The sequence below is a fragment of the Papio anubis genome, chromosome 17, assembly GCF_008728515.1.
Source record: "Papio anubis isolate 15944 chromosome 17, Panubis1.0, whole genome shotgun sequence".
Classification (NCBI taxonomy): Eukaryota; Metazoa; Chordata; class Mammalia; order Primates; family Cercopithecidae; genus Papio; species Papio anubis.
Window position 1 is genome coordinate 45,727,445 of NC_044992.1, and position 14,945 is coordinate 45,742,389.

Below are 14,945 nucleotides of genomic sequence, written 5' to 3' on the forward strand. Positions count from 1 at the left end.
ATGCCTGAGCTTCACTGTTAGTGATATAATATTGATCAGTTGTTCCCCTTGGCGACAGCCAATCCCTCTATCAATAAATTGCATTTTTTGGCTGGGCAGGGTGGCTCACGCCTATAATCCCAGCACTTTGAGAGGCTGAGGCGGGTGGATCACTTGAGGTCAGGAGTTCGAGACCAGCCTGGCCAACATGGTGAAACCTCATCTCTACCAAAAATCCAAAAATCAGCTGGGCATGGTGGCATGCACCTGTAGTCCTAGCTACTTGGGAGGCTGAGGCAGGAGAATCTCTTAAACCTGGGAGGTGGAGGTTCGCAGTAAGCTGAGATCGTGCCACCGCACTCCAGCCTGGGCGACAGAGTGAGACTCTGTCTCTTAAAAAAAATAAATGAATAGAAGAAAACTCCTATTTTACAGATGAGGAAAACAGAGGTTCTGCCTCGTTCAGTCACTCGCCCCAGAAAGCAGCAAGAGATGGTTAAGACCTAAAGGATGGCAGTGGCCACAGGAACAGACAAGTTTTCGAAGAAGAATCAGCAGCATCTGCAAACAACTGGCTGTGTGTGGGAGGGAAACCAGAAGCCCTGGCAGAAGCAGAGACTTCCCTCACATCTCGGGTGGGACACAGGGAGACAGAGCAACTTGGGGGGAAGGTAATGAGCTCGGGCTCCAGGCTTCCCAGATGTCTCCAAACCGCTCTCTAGGGAAATGGTGTTTATAACATGACAATGTCTGTAATTTGGCTTCCGGCATGACTCGATAATTAGCTTAAGTTATCCCTCATTGGCGTTTTATTCAAAGCAAGGACACTCTTCCATTCATTCTGATGAGGCCTGCCTTCTGTGAGTGTTCCAGGGTAAGTGTGAACTGAGAGCTCTGCCTCTGTCTCTTTTGACTGAAGTGGGCTGGAGACTGAAGTCGGGGGTGGTTGAAGTGTCTGCTCACTGGGTTCAAGTCTGTCTCTGGGGCTTGAGGGTATGGGCTCCCCCTCGGACGGCAGGTGGGGGTGCTGAGACCTGCACATTCAAGGCCTAGCAGGAGTTTGGCCCAGAGATTGGTTTCCAGGAGGTGCGTGGAGGAGGCAGTGACCAGGAAGACGGGGGATTGATAGATCCCTTGGGAGGCAGGGCGGAGGACTGCGACCAAGAGGCTTCAGGCTGAACAAGGCTGTGCTCAGGGCAAATGGGAACGCTTTGGCGTTAGGACGCATTGACCAGGTAGATTCTGTGGGACTCACTGGCTGATTCAGAGAAGGAGTGAAGAAGACAGAGCTGAGAAGGCCCCCATGTCTTTGTCTCTGGAGAAAGTGGAGGCTAGTAGCTGAGGCGGGACCTAGAAGAGGAAGGGCGGGTCTAGGGTGGGGAGATGCGGAGCTTAGTTTTGGACTCAGGGAGTGGCCAGGGGAGATCTGGAAAAGGAGGCCTGGGACTGGAGAGGTGAGGACCAGGTCACAGGCACACAAGTCAAGGTTAAAGCCACAGACATGGATAAACTCTTCCAGGGGAAGCCAAGTGGATCCAGAAGTGGGCCCCGTGGGAGGGGCAGGGCAAAAGGACCCTCGTGAAGGTGGCTGGGAAAGGAAGAGTGAGACTCGAGGGCAAGGGAAAGGGGGTTTTCAGAGGAGGATGGTCATGGGGACCAAATGCCATGCACAGGGTAGGCAGGACAGTGTTTAAGGAGCTACTGACCTTAGTGATTCTGAAGCCTTAGGAGACTCCAGCTTCTCAGCAAAAACAGAGAAACGAGAGGACTCACTTGGAGTCAGAGCCCTGTGGGCCAAGAAGCAGAAAGTATAATACAATTGTCTCTCAGCCCGGAATAAGCACAGGAAACAGCACCTACTGGGTGCTACCAGTGTAGCCACAGAGAGTGACCCCTGCTAGCCTCTGGCTACTTGCTCCTCAGAACAGATCAGGAGGGCATCAGATTGGCACAGCTTGGGCCATATGTCCACATCTTGGCTGCCCAGGGCTTGAAGATGGAGGCTCAGAATTCCTTCCTTCAGTTCTTTCTGTGAATATTTACTGAGAACCTAGAATGCGCCAGGCACAGTTCTAGGCCCTGGAATACAGCAGCGAAATCCACAAACATCCCTGTCTTCATGGCACTCACACCCGAGGGGAAAGAATGGCAACAACCCACAGACACAAATGTGGAACTAATGTAAAAGCTGAAGGACAAAGGGAAAGTATAAGGAAGATGGGGAGTATGGGGGCAGCAGGGGAACAGGGTGCAGTTTTTTGGTTTGTTTTTTCTTTTGAGACGGAGTTTCGCTCTTGTTGCCCAGGCTGGAGTGCAATGGCGTGACCTTGGCTCACTGAAACCTCCGCCTCCCGAGTTCAAGAGATTCTCCTGCCCCAGCCTCCCAAGTAGTTGGGATTACAGGTGCCTGCCACCATGCCCAGCTAATTTCTTTGTATTGTTAGTAGAGATGGGGTTTCACCATGTTGGCCAGGCTGGTCTTAAACTCCTGACCTCAGGTGATCCGCCCACCTCAGCCTCCCAAAGTGCTGGGATTACAGGGATGAGCCACTGCGCCCCGCCCAGGGTGCAGTTTTAAATCGGGTGGCCCTGTAGGACTTGGTGGCTCACACCTGTAATCCCAGCACTTTGGGAGGCTGACGTGGGTAGATCGTTTGAGCCCAGGAGTTCAAGACCAGCTGGGCAATATGGTGAACCCCGTCTCTACAAAAAATGCAAAAATTAGCCTGGCATGGCGGCGCATGCCTGTAGTCCCAACTACTCAGGGGGCTGAGCTGGAAGGATCACCTCAGCCCAGGGAGGTCAAGGCTGCAGTGAGCCGAGACTGTGCCACTGCATTCAAGTGTGGGTGACAGAGTAAGACCCTGTCTCAAAAAAATTAATTCACTAAAAATTAGTAAATAAATAGGATGGTCCAGAAAAGCCTAATCGAGAAGGGAGGAGCATGCCAGGAAGCAGCAAGGAAGCTGGTAACCAGAGGATGGGGGTTGGGATGGAATGGAGAAGAGGCTGGAGGGATTGGGACAGTAGGTTGCATAGGACCCTGTAGTTCCCTGGAAGGACTTGGGCTTCTCTTTGGTTTTTGGTTTTTGGCAGAGTCTCACTCTGTCGCCCAGGTTAGAGGGCAGTGGTGTGATCTTGGGCCATTGCAACCTCTATCTCTGAGGTTCAAGGGATCCTCCTGCCTCAGCCTCCCAAGTAGCTGGGATTACAGGTGTGTGCTACCACGCCCAGCTAATTTTTTTATATTTTTAATAGAGACAGGGTTTCATCGTGTTGCCCAGGCTAGTCTGGAACTCCTGACTGCTGGGATTACAGGCGTGAGCCACAGTGCCTAGACCTCAGGCTTCCTTTTGAATACCATGAGAACACCTGGGGGACTCTGAGCCCAGAGGTGACCTGATCATCTTACAGCTTAATAGGATCACTCTGGCCACTGTGTAGGGAATAAATGGCAGGGCCAAGGATGGAGGCAGGGAGACCAGTTAGGAGGTGACCACAGTAATCCAGGGGAGAAAATGACGGGGGAGATGGTGGCAAGTCATCCCATTCTGCACATATTTTGAAGGTAGAGCAGACAGGATGTGCTGACAGAATGGATGTGGGAGAGGAGTCAGGAATGATTCTAAGGTTTTCAGCCTGAACAATAAGAAAGATGGAATTGCCATCAGTTGAGAAGGAAAAGGCTGTGGATGAAGTGGTGGGTGTAGAATGGGAGGGGGGAAACAAGGGTAGATCCAGCGTTCCAGGACAGATCACCCAATGGGGCACTCCCCTGACCTAGGAAGGGGGACACGGGACAGCCACAACCTCCAGCAAATGCCCAGGACAGGTGGTTCCTGGTGACCTGCGGCAGAGCAATTCCAGCAGGGTGAGGAGGAACCAGAGAGCTAAGTGTGCTGCACACGTGCAGGCTGTCCTTGGTCTCCTGACTTATGAAGCAGAGCAGAGGGATCTGGGAGACACAGAGGGTGGTGGCCTGAGCCCATGTGGAGGCTGCCAGGAAGAGGCAGGAGAGGGAGAGAGTGCAGATCAGGATAAAGAGTCTCCACACGGGGGAGGAGACATGGATCCCAGCCAAGGCTTGGCTGCAAAAGCACAGGGTCAGGCTCAAGGCACTGAGGGCCTGGACCAGCGTCAGGGAACAGGGGGAAAGGATCCAGAGACATTTGCACAGCAGAGATGGCCAGGAAGCTGCTGGAGAGTAGGAGGAGTCAGGCACAACTCCAGGATTTTGAATCCCAACTTCTGCTAGCATCCTGAAGGCCTCTGTCCCCCTCTAAGTCCAGGCTTACCAAGGCCTGCTGCACCCTGGAGTCCTCAGTTCTCTGAGCACCGCCCCATACCTAATTCTAAATCCACACCGCTGCTTTCTCTGCTTTCGTTGCAGGCCACAGTCAGAGGACACTGTTTGCTTGCTGTTCCCAATGCCCTCGGGCCCCTCTATCCTACAGCTGGGTGGTATGGCTCCTTCTCCTGCCCTCCACCAGAGCCCCCATCTCAGCAATGACTTTGCTTTCTGTCTCAGAGAAAAACACAGTGCTGAGCGGGGGAAGCTGAGCACAAAAGAGCACAAAAGAGAACCTCTTAGGAGGTTCTAGAAGCAGTGACACTCACCTACTGTGACCTGCAGTGATAGAAATCAGATCAGTGCTGTCTGGGGCCAAGGGACTGATTGCAATGGGATAGGAAGAAACTTTCCAAAGGGATGGAAATGTTCTATATCTCTAGGGGGTGGTGGTTGCACACCTGTATACACTGGTCAAACGTCATCACCTGTACATTGAAAATGTGTGCATTTTATTATATGTAAATTATACCATAATAAAGTTTATTTTATTTTATTTTATTTTATTTTGAGACAGAATTTCACTCTTGTTACCCAGGCTGGAGTGCGATGGTGTGATCTCGGTTCACTGCAACTTCTGCTTCCCGGGTTCAAACGACTCTCCTGCCTCAGCCTCCCGAGTAGCTGGGATTACAGGTGCACGCCACCATACCCGGCTAATTTTTATATTTTTAGTAGACACGGAGTTTCGTCATATTGGTCAGGCTGGTCCCGAACTCCTGACCTCAGGTGATTCACCCACCTTGGCCTCCCAAAGTGCTGGGATTACAGGCGTGAGCCACCGAGTCCAGCCTAATAAAGTTGATTTTAAAAATAGAGAACTAAATTTTTTTTTTTTTTTTTTTGAGACGGAGTCTCGCTCTGTCGCCCAGGCTGGAGTGCAGTGGCGCGATCTCGGCTCACTGCAAGCTCCACCTCCCGGGCTCACGCCATTCTCCCGCCTCAGCCTCCGAGTAGCTGGGACTACAGGCGCCCGCCACCTCGCCCGGCTAGTTTTTTGTATTTTTAGTAGAGACGGGGTTTCACCATGTTAGCTAGGATGGTCTCGATCTCCTGACCTCGTGATCCACCCGGCTCGGCCTCCCAAAGTGCTGGGATTACAGGCTTGAGCCACCGCGCCCGGCCTAGAACTAAATATATTTTTTAAGACAGGGTCTCACCCTGTCACCCAGGCTGGAGTGCAGCAGTAGGATCATGACTCACTGCAGACTTGACCTCCCAGGTTCAAGAGATCCCCCCACCTCAGCCTCTCAAGTAGCTGGGACTACAAGTACCCACCACCATGCCCAGCTAATTTTTAAATTTTTTGTAGAGACAGGGTCTCATTATGTTGCCCAGGCTGGTCTCAAACTCCTGGGCTCAAGTGATTCCTCCTGCCTTGTGCTCTCAAAGTACCTGGCCTAAAAAAAGACAGAGTATTGCTCTGTTGCCTAGGCTGGAGTGCAGTGGCACGATCTCAGCTCACTACAACTTCCGCCTCCCAAGTTCAAGCAATTCTTGTGCCTCAGCCTCCCGAGTATCTGGGATTACAGAGGTGCACCACCACACCCAGCTAATTTTTGTATTTTTAGTAGAGACAAGGTTTCACCATGTTGGCCAGGCTGGTCTCGAACTCCTGGCCTCAAGTGATCCACCTGCCTTGGCCTCCAAAAGAGCTGAGATTACAGGTATGAACCACCATGCTTGGCCTTAAAAATTTTTTTTAGGGCTGGGCACGGTGGGTGGCTCACGCCTGTAAACCCAGCACTTTGGGAGGCCGAGACAGGCAGATCACAAGGTCAGGAGACCAGCCTGGCCAATATGGTAAAACCCTGTCTCGACTAAAAATACAAAAATTAGCCAGACATGGTGGCAGGTGCCTGTAGTCCCAGCTACTCAGGAAGCTGAGGCAGGAGGATCACTTGAACCTGGGAGGCAGAGGTTGCAGAAAAATCCTGTACACACATACACACACACACACACTCATCTCACACATACACACACACACGCCAATCTGTCCACATCCTTTGCTTCCGCCCTTCTCTCTGGCACGGCAGAGCGCCTCATCTTGTCCATGAAAGCTATCACACCTGAGACTGTTCCCCCTAAAAAGAATTCATGCCACCCTTTCTCTGACCTTGTATCCATCTCCCCTGCTGTCCTCCCAGCCCAGCCCCTAGGAAGGATGGGCTATATTCCCCTTCACCATGCTGGATCAGTCACCCCTCTCTGAGACACCTGCCTTGCAGGGACACTCCCTCTCTCCTTTCTGTCTTCTCTCAGGTTCCTAGGACCCCATTTGCTTGTATCCAGTGATGGAGGGAGAGTTTCAGGCTCTCCCTCCATGTCTGGATACTCCTTCTCATGCTCCCAGCCCGGTTCCTCTCCCTCTTCAGTGCTGGCATTCCCTGGGCCGCTGGCCCTGGCCTTCTGCTTTCCGCTCTGCACCTGCACAGCCTCCCGTCATGATCTCACCTGCTCCAGGGCTTCAGTTACCATCTATTGCTGACAATGCTCAAAGACACCTCTGAATTTTTTTCAGAGTATCAAGAATATGGCAGAAGAGGTAGACACAGGCTATATGACATAGGCTTCAGAAGCAGTTTCTAATTTTTAATATGATACGTACACTCAACCCCCTTCTGGGACAGTCCACTGGACCTCAGGCTCAGCAAGCCCCAAACTGAACTCATCGGCCCTTTGCCAGCCCTGCTCTTCCTCCCTTCCTCAGGATTCCAGCTTCAGGCAGAAACCTGGGAGTCATCCTCTTACTCTATGACTGCCAATTGTCAATTATCCCCTTCCCTTGATTTCACCCTCTAAAACTCCCCCTTCTCCAATCCCACGGACACTCCCAGAGAGGTTCGAGCATTCATTCATTCAATAAGTGTTAGCTGAGCACCTACTCTGTGCCAGACACTGATCCCGATGCTCAAACACAACACATAAAAATCAGTGCCCTACAGAGCTTCCCTTCTAGCACCTGCAGTAATTTCAAAAGTGGCTCCATCTTTCATTCTAACCCCTCTAACTGCCTACTCTTCTGTGGCCACAGCAAAAGTCACCAATGTGCATCTGCTCAGCATCTTCCATGTGACCTCATCCTCGTGGGATCAAGCCTGGGCCATGTGTGAGGTGTCCTGATCCCCTTCCTCCTGTCTTCTCTCATCTTCCCTTCCTCCCCCACCAAATACTTGTACTCTCTAAACATGGTGGACTCCCTCTGCAGGTGGTCCATCCCCAGGTATAAGGCATATTGTACTGCCTGTCTGGCAGCCTTCCCCTCAACCCCAAGCACCTGCAGGACCACAGCTGCTCTTATCCTTCCTGCAGTATCAGTGCCTGGCCCATTATCTGGCACACAGTTGGGGTCAGCAAATGGTAACTGATTACATAGATGACAGTGAATTAACAGTAGTGTCACACAGATAGAGTCCTGGGGAACAGGGAAACATGAGTTCTGAATTAGGCCCAGAACACCTCCCTGATTGATAATTTAGACCAACCCCTTGGACACCTAGTTAAAAGCAGGGTGCCAGCTGGGCACGGTGGCTTACACCTGTAATCCTAGCACTTTGGGAGGCTGAGGCAGGAGGATTTGCCTGAGCTGAGTCAAGATCAGCCCAGGCAAGGCATGGTGGTTTATGCTGTAATCCCAGCACTTTGGGAAGCCAAGGTGGGCAGATCACGGAGTCAGGAGTTGAAGACCAGCATGGCCAACATGGTGAAACCCCATTTCTACTAAAACAAACAAACAAACAAACAAAAAAATTAGCCAGGGCTGGGCATGGTGGCTCATGCACTTTGGGAGGCCAAGGCAGGTGGATCACCTGAGGTCGGGAGTTTGAGAACAATCTGACCAACATGGAGAAACCCCATCTCTACTAAAAATACAAAATTAGCCAGGCGTGGTGGCACATGCCTGTAATCCCAGCTACTCAGGAGGTTGAGGCAGGAGAATCGCTTGAACCTGGGAGGTGGAGGTTGCAGTGAGCTGAGATCATGTCATTGCACTCCAGCCTGGGCAACAAGAGTGAAACTCTGTCTCAAAAAAAAAAAAAGTGAGGTGCAAATCCTACTTTTGCACCCACTGCTCTTTCCTCGCCCTAGAAATTTCCACAGGAGCACAGTCATCAACCTACAGAATGTTAACACCAAGGGGACTTTCAAGATCTGGTCACCTGACCAAACACCAGAGAGGGTGACTGCTTTGCCCAAAGTCACGCTGCTGGTTAGGGGTAGGGCTGGGACTAGAGTCCGAGTAGCTCTGTAAAATGGTAACAAGAATAGAACCTATCTTAGTCTTGTTGCAGGGAGTATATTACATGCTTAGCACATTGCTTGGCACATAATAAACTCTCACCGAATGGGGAGCTGTTGCTGTTATTGTTGCTATTGTCATCATCTACATCATGGGTGTCCAGCCTTGCCTCCAAGTTCCTTGCCTCCTGATCCTCCCATCCCCCTAGTGCTATTCTCCACTATTTCCTCCCTTTCCTCCCAATCCATGATTTCCTCCCTTCTCCCCTCCCAATTCATGTTTGACCCATTGCAGTCAGCCTCCACCACCACCAGTGCCTGGAACCTTCCAGGCTAAGGTCACCAGGGACCCCCTCCTTGTAGAACCCTTCCCTCCCTCGACCTCTCAATGGCATGTGACCCTAGCATTGCTTCCTCCTTAAATGTCCTTGACTTCTATAACATAAACTGTCCTGCTGCTCAGGACATCCGGCTCTCCCTCTCACCTCTGCTGACCCAGACACAAATAGTCAACTGCCTACTGGGCATCACCACCTCTTGTGCCATAGGCACCCAACGTCAGCACATCCAAAGCAGTTTGTTACCAGCTCCATCAATCCACCCTGCTCCTGGGTTCTATTGTTCAGTGCACAGACGGACCCCATCCACCAAATACCTTAGACTGCACCAGGCAAGACTGAGGGGAGGACTCCCAGAGGTACAGCCTAGGGGATGGATTTGGTGGATGGGGTTCATCTGAACATCCTTCTTAACATCCTACCTTTTTTGTTTGTTTGTTTGTGTGTTTGAGATGGAGTCTTGCTCTGTTGCCCAGGCTAGAGTGCAATGGCACAATCTCGGCTCACTGCAACCTCCGCCTCCTGGGTTCAAGCAATTCTCCTGCCTCAGCCTCTCGAGTCGCTGGAATTACAGGCATGCGCCACCATGCCCTGCTAATTCTTTTTTTTTTTTTCTTGAGACAGAGTTTCACTCTTGTCATCCAGGGAGTGCAGCGGCACGATCTTGGCTCACTACAACCTTTGCCTCCAGGGTTTAAGCAATTCTCTGCCTCAGCCTTCTCGGTAGCTGGGATTACAGGTGCCTGTCACCATGCTCAGCTAATTTTTGTATTTTTAGTAGAGACGGGGTTTCACCATCTTGGCCAGGCTGGTCTTGAACTCCTCACCTCGTGATCCACCCGCCTCACCCTCCCAAAGTGCTGGGATTACAGGCGTTAGCCACCACGCCTGGCCACCTCTGCGCCTTTGAACATGCTGTTCCCCTTGCCTGGAATGCTCTTCTGCCCCTTAACTGCCTGCAAACTCTCCCTCACCCACTTGGTCCCAGTTCAGGCCTTCCCTGACCCCATAAACTCAGCTACTTCCTCCCTGCGGTATCAGCACCATTCATAGCACTGTCATAGCCCTTTTCACCCTGAAGTGAATAATTCCCTATGTCTATCACCCTCACTAGCTATCTGTGTACCTCCCATGTGTCTCCATGTATCTGTTAACACTTTCTTATGTCTATCATCCCCAGGTGCTATCTGTGTATCTCCCATGGCCAGCCCATAATGATTCAGTGAGTTTCTGCTGCAAGACCAAATAATTAGGCCGGGCTGTGGCCTGCCTGTAATCCCAGCAGACTTTGGGAGGCCGAGCGGCGGATCACTTAGGTCAGAAGATCGAGACCATCCTGGCTAATATGGTGAAACACCGCTCTACTAAAGAATACAAAAAACTAGCCGGGCGCAGGTGGCGGCTCTCTGTAGTCCCAGCTACGGGAGGCTGAGGCCGGAGAATGGCGTGAACCTCGGGAGGCGGAGCTTGCAGCTGAGATCCTGCCACTGCACTCCAGCCTGGTGCTGTGAGCCAGACCGCCTCAAAAAAAAAAAAAAAAGACCAAATAATTAAACTTTTTCAACTTCTGTCCTGATGGTAACTATAAGAGGAGGGATGAAGATTAGGCTGTAAGGCCGGGCATGGTGGCTCACACCTGTAATTCCAGCACTTTGGGAGGCTGAAGCAGAGGGATCACGAGGTCAGGAGATGGAGACTATCCTGGCTAACACGGTGAAACCCCATCTGTACTAAAAATACAAAAAATTAGCCGGGCGTGGTGGCACGAGCCTGTGGTCCCAGCTACTTGGGAGGCTGAGGCAGAAGAATCTCTTGAACCCAGAAGGTGGAGGTTGCAGTGGGCCGAGATCACATCACTGCACTCCAGCCTGGGTGCCAGAGCAAGACTCTGTCTCAAAAAAAAAAAAAAAAAAAAAAAAGATTAGGCTGTAAGAGGAACTGGTAAAGTGGAACATAGCAGGGCAAATGTGCTAGTCATGTGTCATCGCTTACCCTGGAAATTTCCCCAGGAGCAGAGTCATCAACTTATAGAATGTTACCACAAAGGGGACTTTCAAGATCTGGTCACCTGACCAAATACCAGAGAGGGTGACTGCTTTGCCCAAGGTCACACTGCTGGTTAGGGGCAGGGCTGGGACTAGGGTCCATGCAGCTCTGGAAAAAGTTTGGGTAGATACTACCTCATCCCATGAACTTGTTCCCTTCCTACCCATCCTATCTCCCTAAAGGAGGTCCCTGATGCTCTAACATGGTCAGGGAACTACCTGGGCTCACTCACAGCTCTTGAAGCACTTGCTAGGACCTTGGCCAGGTGGAGTTACCAAAATCCTGTAGACTGAGGTAAGGCGAGTGTGGAGGGGAATCCAACTATCACCATTTTAGCGATTGGCAAACTGAGGCTGCTAGCTAATGGCAGAGGGCAAGATTTGATATTAAGCACTGTGTTCTTCCTGTAGAAAGACCTGAAAAGCCCAAACTCCCACATATGCAGAGTCACTATTTACAATAATCATGACTGCTGACTTCCTAATGTCAGGGAAATCCCCTCACTCCCACCAGTTCCTCCTGAAACTGAGCCTCCCTCCATCTCGCACAGGGTGACTTAGGAAACAAACTGTACACCCACCCTCCTAAGCCACCCAGGCCTACTGGATAGATCGCCTCCGAGTCATACCCTTTAATGGGGAAAGCACCCTTCTTTGTGCCGGGCACTTGACATCGTCACTGCTCATATCAGCCCTGAGGTTGGTACTACAGTCTGCGATGGGGAAACTGAGGGTCGCAGATAAGTCACTACTAATCCATGGTCAAAGCAAGAAAGTGGCAGGGTTGGGACTCGAACTTAGGTCTGCCTGACTCTAGTTGGTCCCCGCTCGGGCAGGAGGCCCTCCCAGCTGAAGCCTTTCGCTGGCTGGACTACCTGGGGGAAAGTGACTTAACCTCTTCGAACCTCCCCCAGGTCAGAAGCTTTGGTTTTAGGGGAGAAAATGGTGTGCAAACGAGACGCGAAGGAAACGCAAACCCTCGGGCGTTAGCGCAGCCTCTTCCCCGAGCCCGGGTCTGTCTAATGGCCCAGAGGGAGAGGTCGTACCCCCGACCCCTGGCACCTGCGAAACCAAGCGCCCGGTCGGCTGGCAGAAGCGAAACCTCAACATCCTTCAGCCTCCCCCGCCTGATTCCCGGAACCGGCGAGCCAGGCTTCGCGGAAACTTGCCCCGCGGCAGCCGCCTCGGGCCCCGGGACCGCCCCGACCGCAGCCCGCAGCTCCGGGCCGGGAGGTGCGGGCCGGCGCGGTCGGGCCCGAGCAGCAGCGCGACGCGCGCTTCCGCCCCGCTCGGCTCCGGCGGCGGCCGCGGCGGCCCCACAATCCCCTTCTGGCTCCGGGGACGGGCGGGGCGGGGCGAGCGGGCGGAAATAATTTTCTGTTTGGTCGTCTCTGCCCCAGTCCCTTCGCCGCGGGACGCGCGAGACGGGAGAAGATGCGGGAGGCGGGAAGCAGGAGCGGGAGCGCGCGGCCCCGGCACGCATAGGGCGGCGGAGAGGGCGCGAGCAGGGATTGAGCACCTACTGTGTGCCTTCACGCCTTACAAAAGGATTTTCGTTCGGTGTTCGGTACAGCCCCTGTCCAGGGGTACTAACGCCCCATTTACAGAGGGACAAGCCGGATTTCGGAAAGGGGAAGTCACTCGCCGAAAGTCCCACCGCCAGGGTCTGCGTGACACCCCAAAGCAGTGCTCAGTTAGTCCGGGGAGAGCGCGGTGAACTTGAACCACTTGTTGGCTGGTTCCTGCTCTTGCTTGTTTTTTGCGGATCGGCACACAGTGGGCGCTCAGGAAAATAAATGATGGAAGCTTGAGATTGAATTTGACAGCTCGACCCTGGGTACTCGCCACGAATCCAGCCCAGCCCGCGGGGCACCGGGTTTCTCCAGAACTCGCAGGGAGCATTTGCGGATGGGCCGGTAGAGGAGGCTCGGACATCCCAGCTCCGCACCCGCTCTCGACCAACGCGTGGTGGCGGAACCCCTGTCGTAGCGGGGCACAGAATGGGTTCAAGTCCCGACTCTGCCAATTTCAGGCTGAGTGACTTTGGGCGAGTCACTTCTTCCCGTTGAAACCTCAGTTGCTCCATTCACAAAATGGGAGATATGAACACCCACCCTAAAAGGGTGTGGTAGGATTAAACGAAACAATGTTCCTAAAACGCTAAACTTACAAGTGTTGTCTCCCGTCCAACCCTAAATTTAGGCGACAAACCCGGCGCGGGGTGACCTGAGACAAAGGCTTCCTGGTCCCCGTCTCCAGGTCGTCCACCCCTAGGGCGTAGGCACCTTTTAGTAACCCCCGTCCGGCGAAACCTGAAACTGCGGCCACCTTTGCAGCGGTGGGTCCCAAAAGCAAATATTCAAATATTCTGAAACTCGTGCATGATTTAGGACTGACATTTTTACGTTTAACATTCTTGCAGTTTTATTCTTGCTAGTAAAGGTAATTCGTTAGAAACCCCTAAGTGCAGTTTCTCCTCTGTGTCTTGTTTAACTTTTCATGTTAGCGAAATTTACAAAGGACCGGAGCGCGGCAGTCCTCGCCGGGATCCCGGCCATCGCAATAATCTGGCTCTCGGCCCCTACTCCCAGGCACGGAGGTCAAAGAGACCGGCTTCCCCTACACCGCCCTGTGTAGATGTAGCCTCTTCGTCCCGGCAGCCCTCCGAGATTCCCTGTGTCCACCGGAGCGAGGGGAGATGGGGGGCTGCAGCCCAGAACTCAGCTTCCCCGACCTCCCCACAATCCCGCCTCTCCGGGATTAAGGGAGTAAATCCCTGACGCCAAAGACCAGGTCAAGGACAAGTTCTCCCCCGCCCTACTCCCCCCTCCTGGGCGGGGATTCACCTCCCTTCCCGGATGAAAGGTACTAAAGAGCCGACGGGGGGCCGCGGCGGGCCCCAGGCCCTTGATGTTCCGGTTGAACAGGTGCTGGTGAAAAGGAGGCGGACCCGGCGGAAGAGTCTGCCAGGGGGCAGTGCACCGAAGGGGGGGCGACCTCCTCCACCGCCAGTCCCCCGGCCCGTCTTCCCTTCTCCTCTCTGTTTGCCCCTCCCCCGCAGGAAGCGTTCCCGGCCTCGAGGTCTTTGAAGTGTCGTTGAAGCCCCCAGGGCTGCCTTCTCCCCTACGCCACCCGAACTCCCGCTGTGGGGGGCGGGTGACCTTTAGTCCCACGAGCGTCGCCCCCCTTTAGGAAGTTTTTGGGGGGTCAGATCTCACTCCCCTCTTGCCCACACAGGTCTTGGGAAGAAGCGTTTGGGCCGACGCCCCTCACTTCTCTCCCAGACCCAACTGCAGGGACTTTAGTCCTCTGGAGTGCTGCGTGTGAGTTACGCTGTGTGTCTGTGCGCGTGCCTAGAGGTCAAGTGTAACTGGTGTTCGTGAGCACCTCGTGGTTGCGGGTCTCTAACGTGGGTCTCTAAGCGCGCGCGCGGGGCTGGAGCGGAGGTTCGTGTCTCTGGGAGGGTCAGTGGTGTGACTGAAGCTGGGAGTTAGCTCGTGTCTGTGGGTGCCTCGGTGTGTGTCTCTGGGGCTCCGAGTCCCTGTGCGTGCGTGTGTCTGTGAACCCGACAGGAAGCTCCCCGAGGGCAGGAATGTGTTTTGCTCTCTACTCGATCCCAGCGACTGGCAACGAGCGTTTAATAAATATCTGTTGAATGAATAAGTGTCTGCATGTGACACCGTCTACCCTCCAGAGTGGCCTCCGGGAAAAGGGCCCGAGGGCGGCCATCCAAAAAGACCCCCAGACACGGGGTGGGGCGGGGGCGAACGGCCCGCGTCGCTCCCATTCCTCCTAGCGCCCCTTCCCCCGGTCTCCACCCCCAAGTTTCCCTGGGGCTGAAGAACCCACCCAGAGACGAAGACTTGGTGGAGGGGGCTGGAGACTCGGGACCCGGGGCCCGAGACGGGAGGGCGGGCAGAGGGAGGGCTCGGGAGCGACGACCCAGAGCCCTAAAACGAAAAAGAAAGCAGGCAAAGCAACACGGAACGAACGAGC

At 53.4% G+C, this 14,945-nt stretch overlaps 1 long non-coding RNA gene across 1 annotated transcript in view; it reads left to right on the forward strand.

The window, feature by feature from the left end:
* LOC110741535 overlaps positions 1 to 14,609 on the forward strand; it is a 30,456-nt gene extending 15,847 nt beyond the window's left edge. Inside the window, exons 4-6 of the long non-coding RNA XR_004179251.1 lie at positions 7,362 to 7,413; positions 8,417 to 8,507; positions 11,884 to 14,609. This is a non-coding gene — a long non-coding RNA (uncharacterized LOC110741535). The remainder of the gene's footprint in view (positions 1 to 7,361; positions 7,414 to 8,416; positions 8,508 to 11,883) is intronic.
* Positions 14,610 to 14,945: the final 336 nt, after the last annotated feature.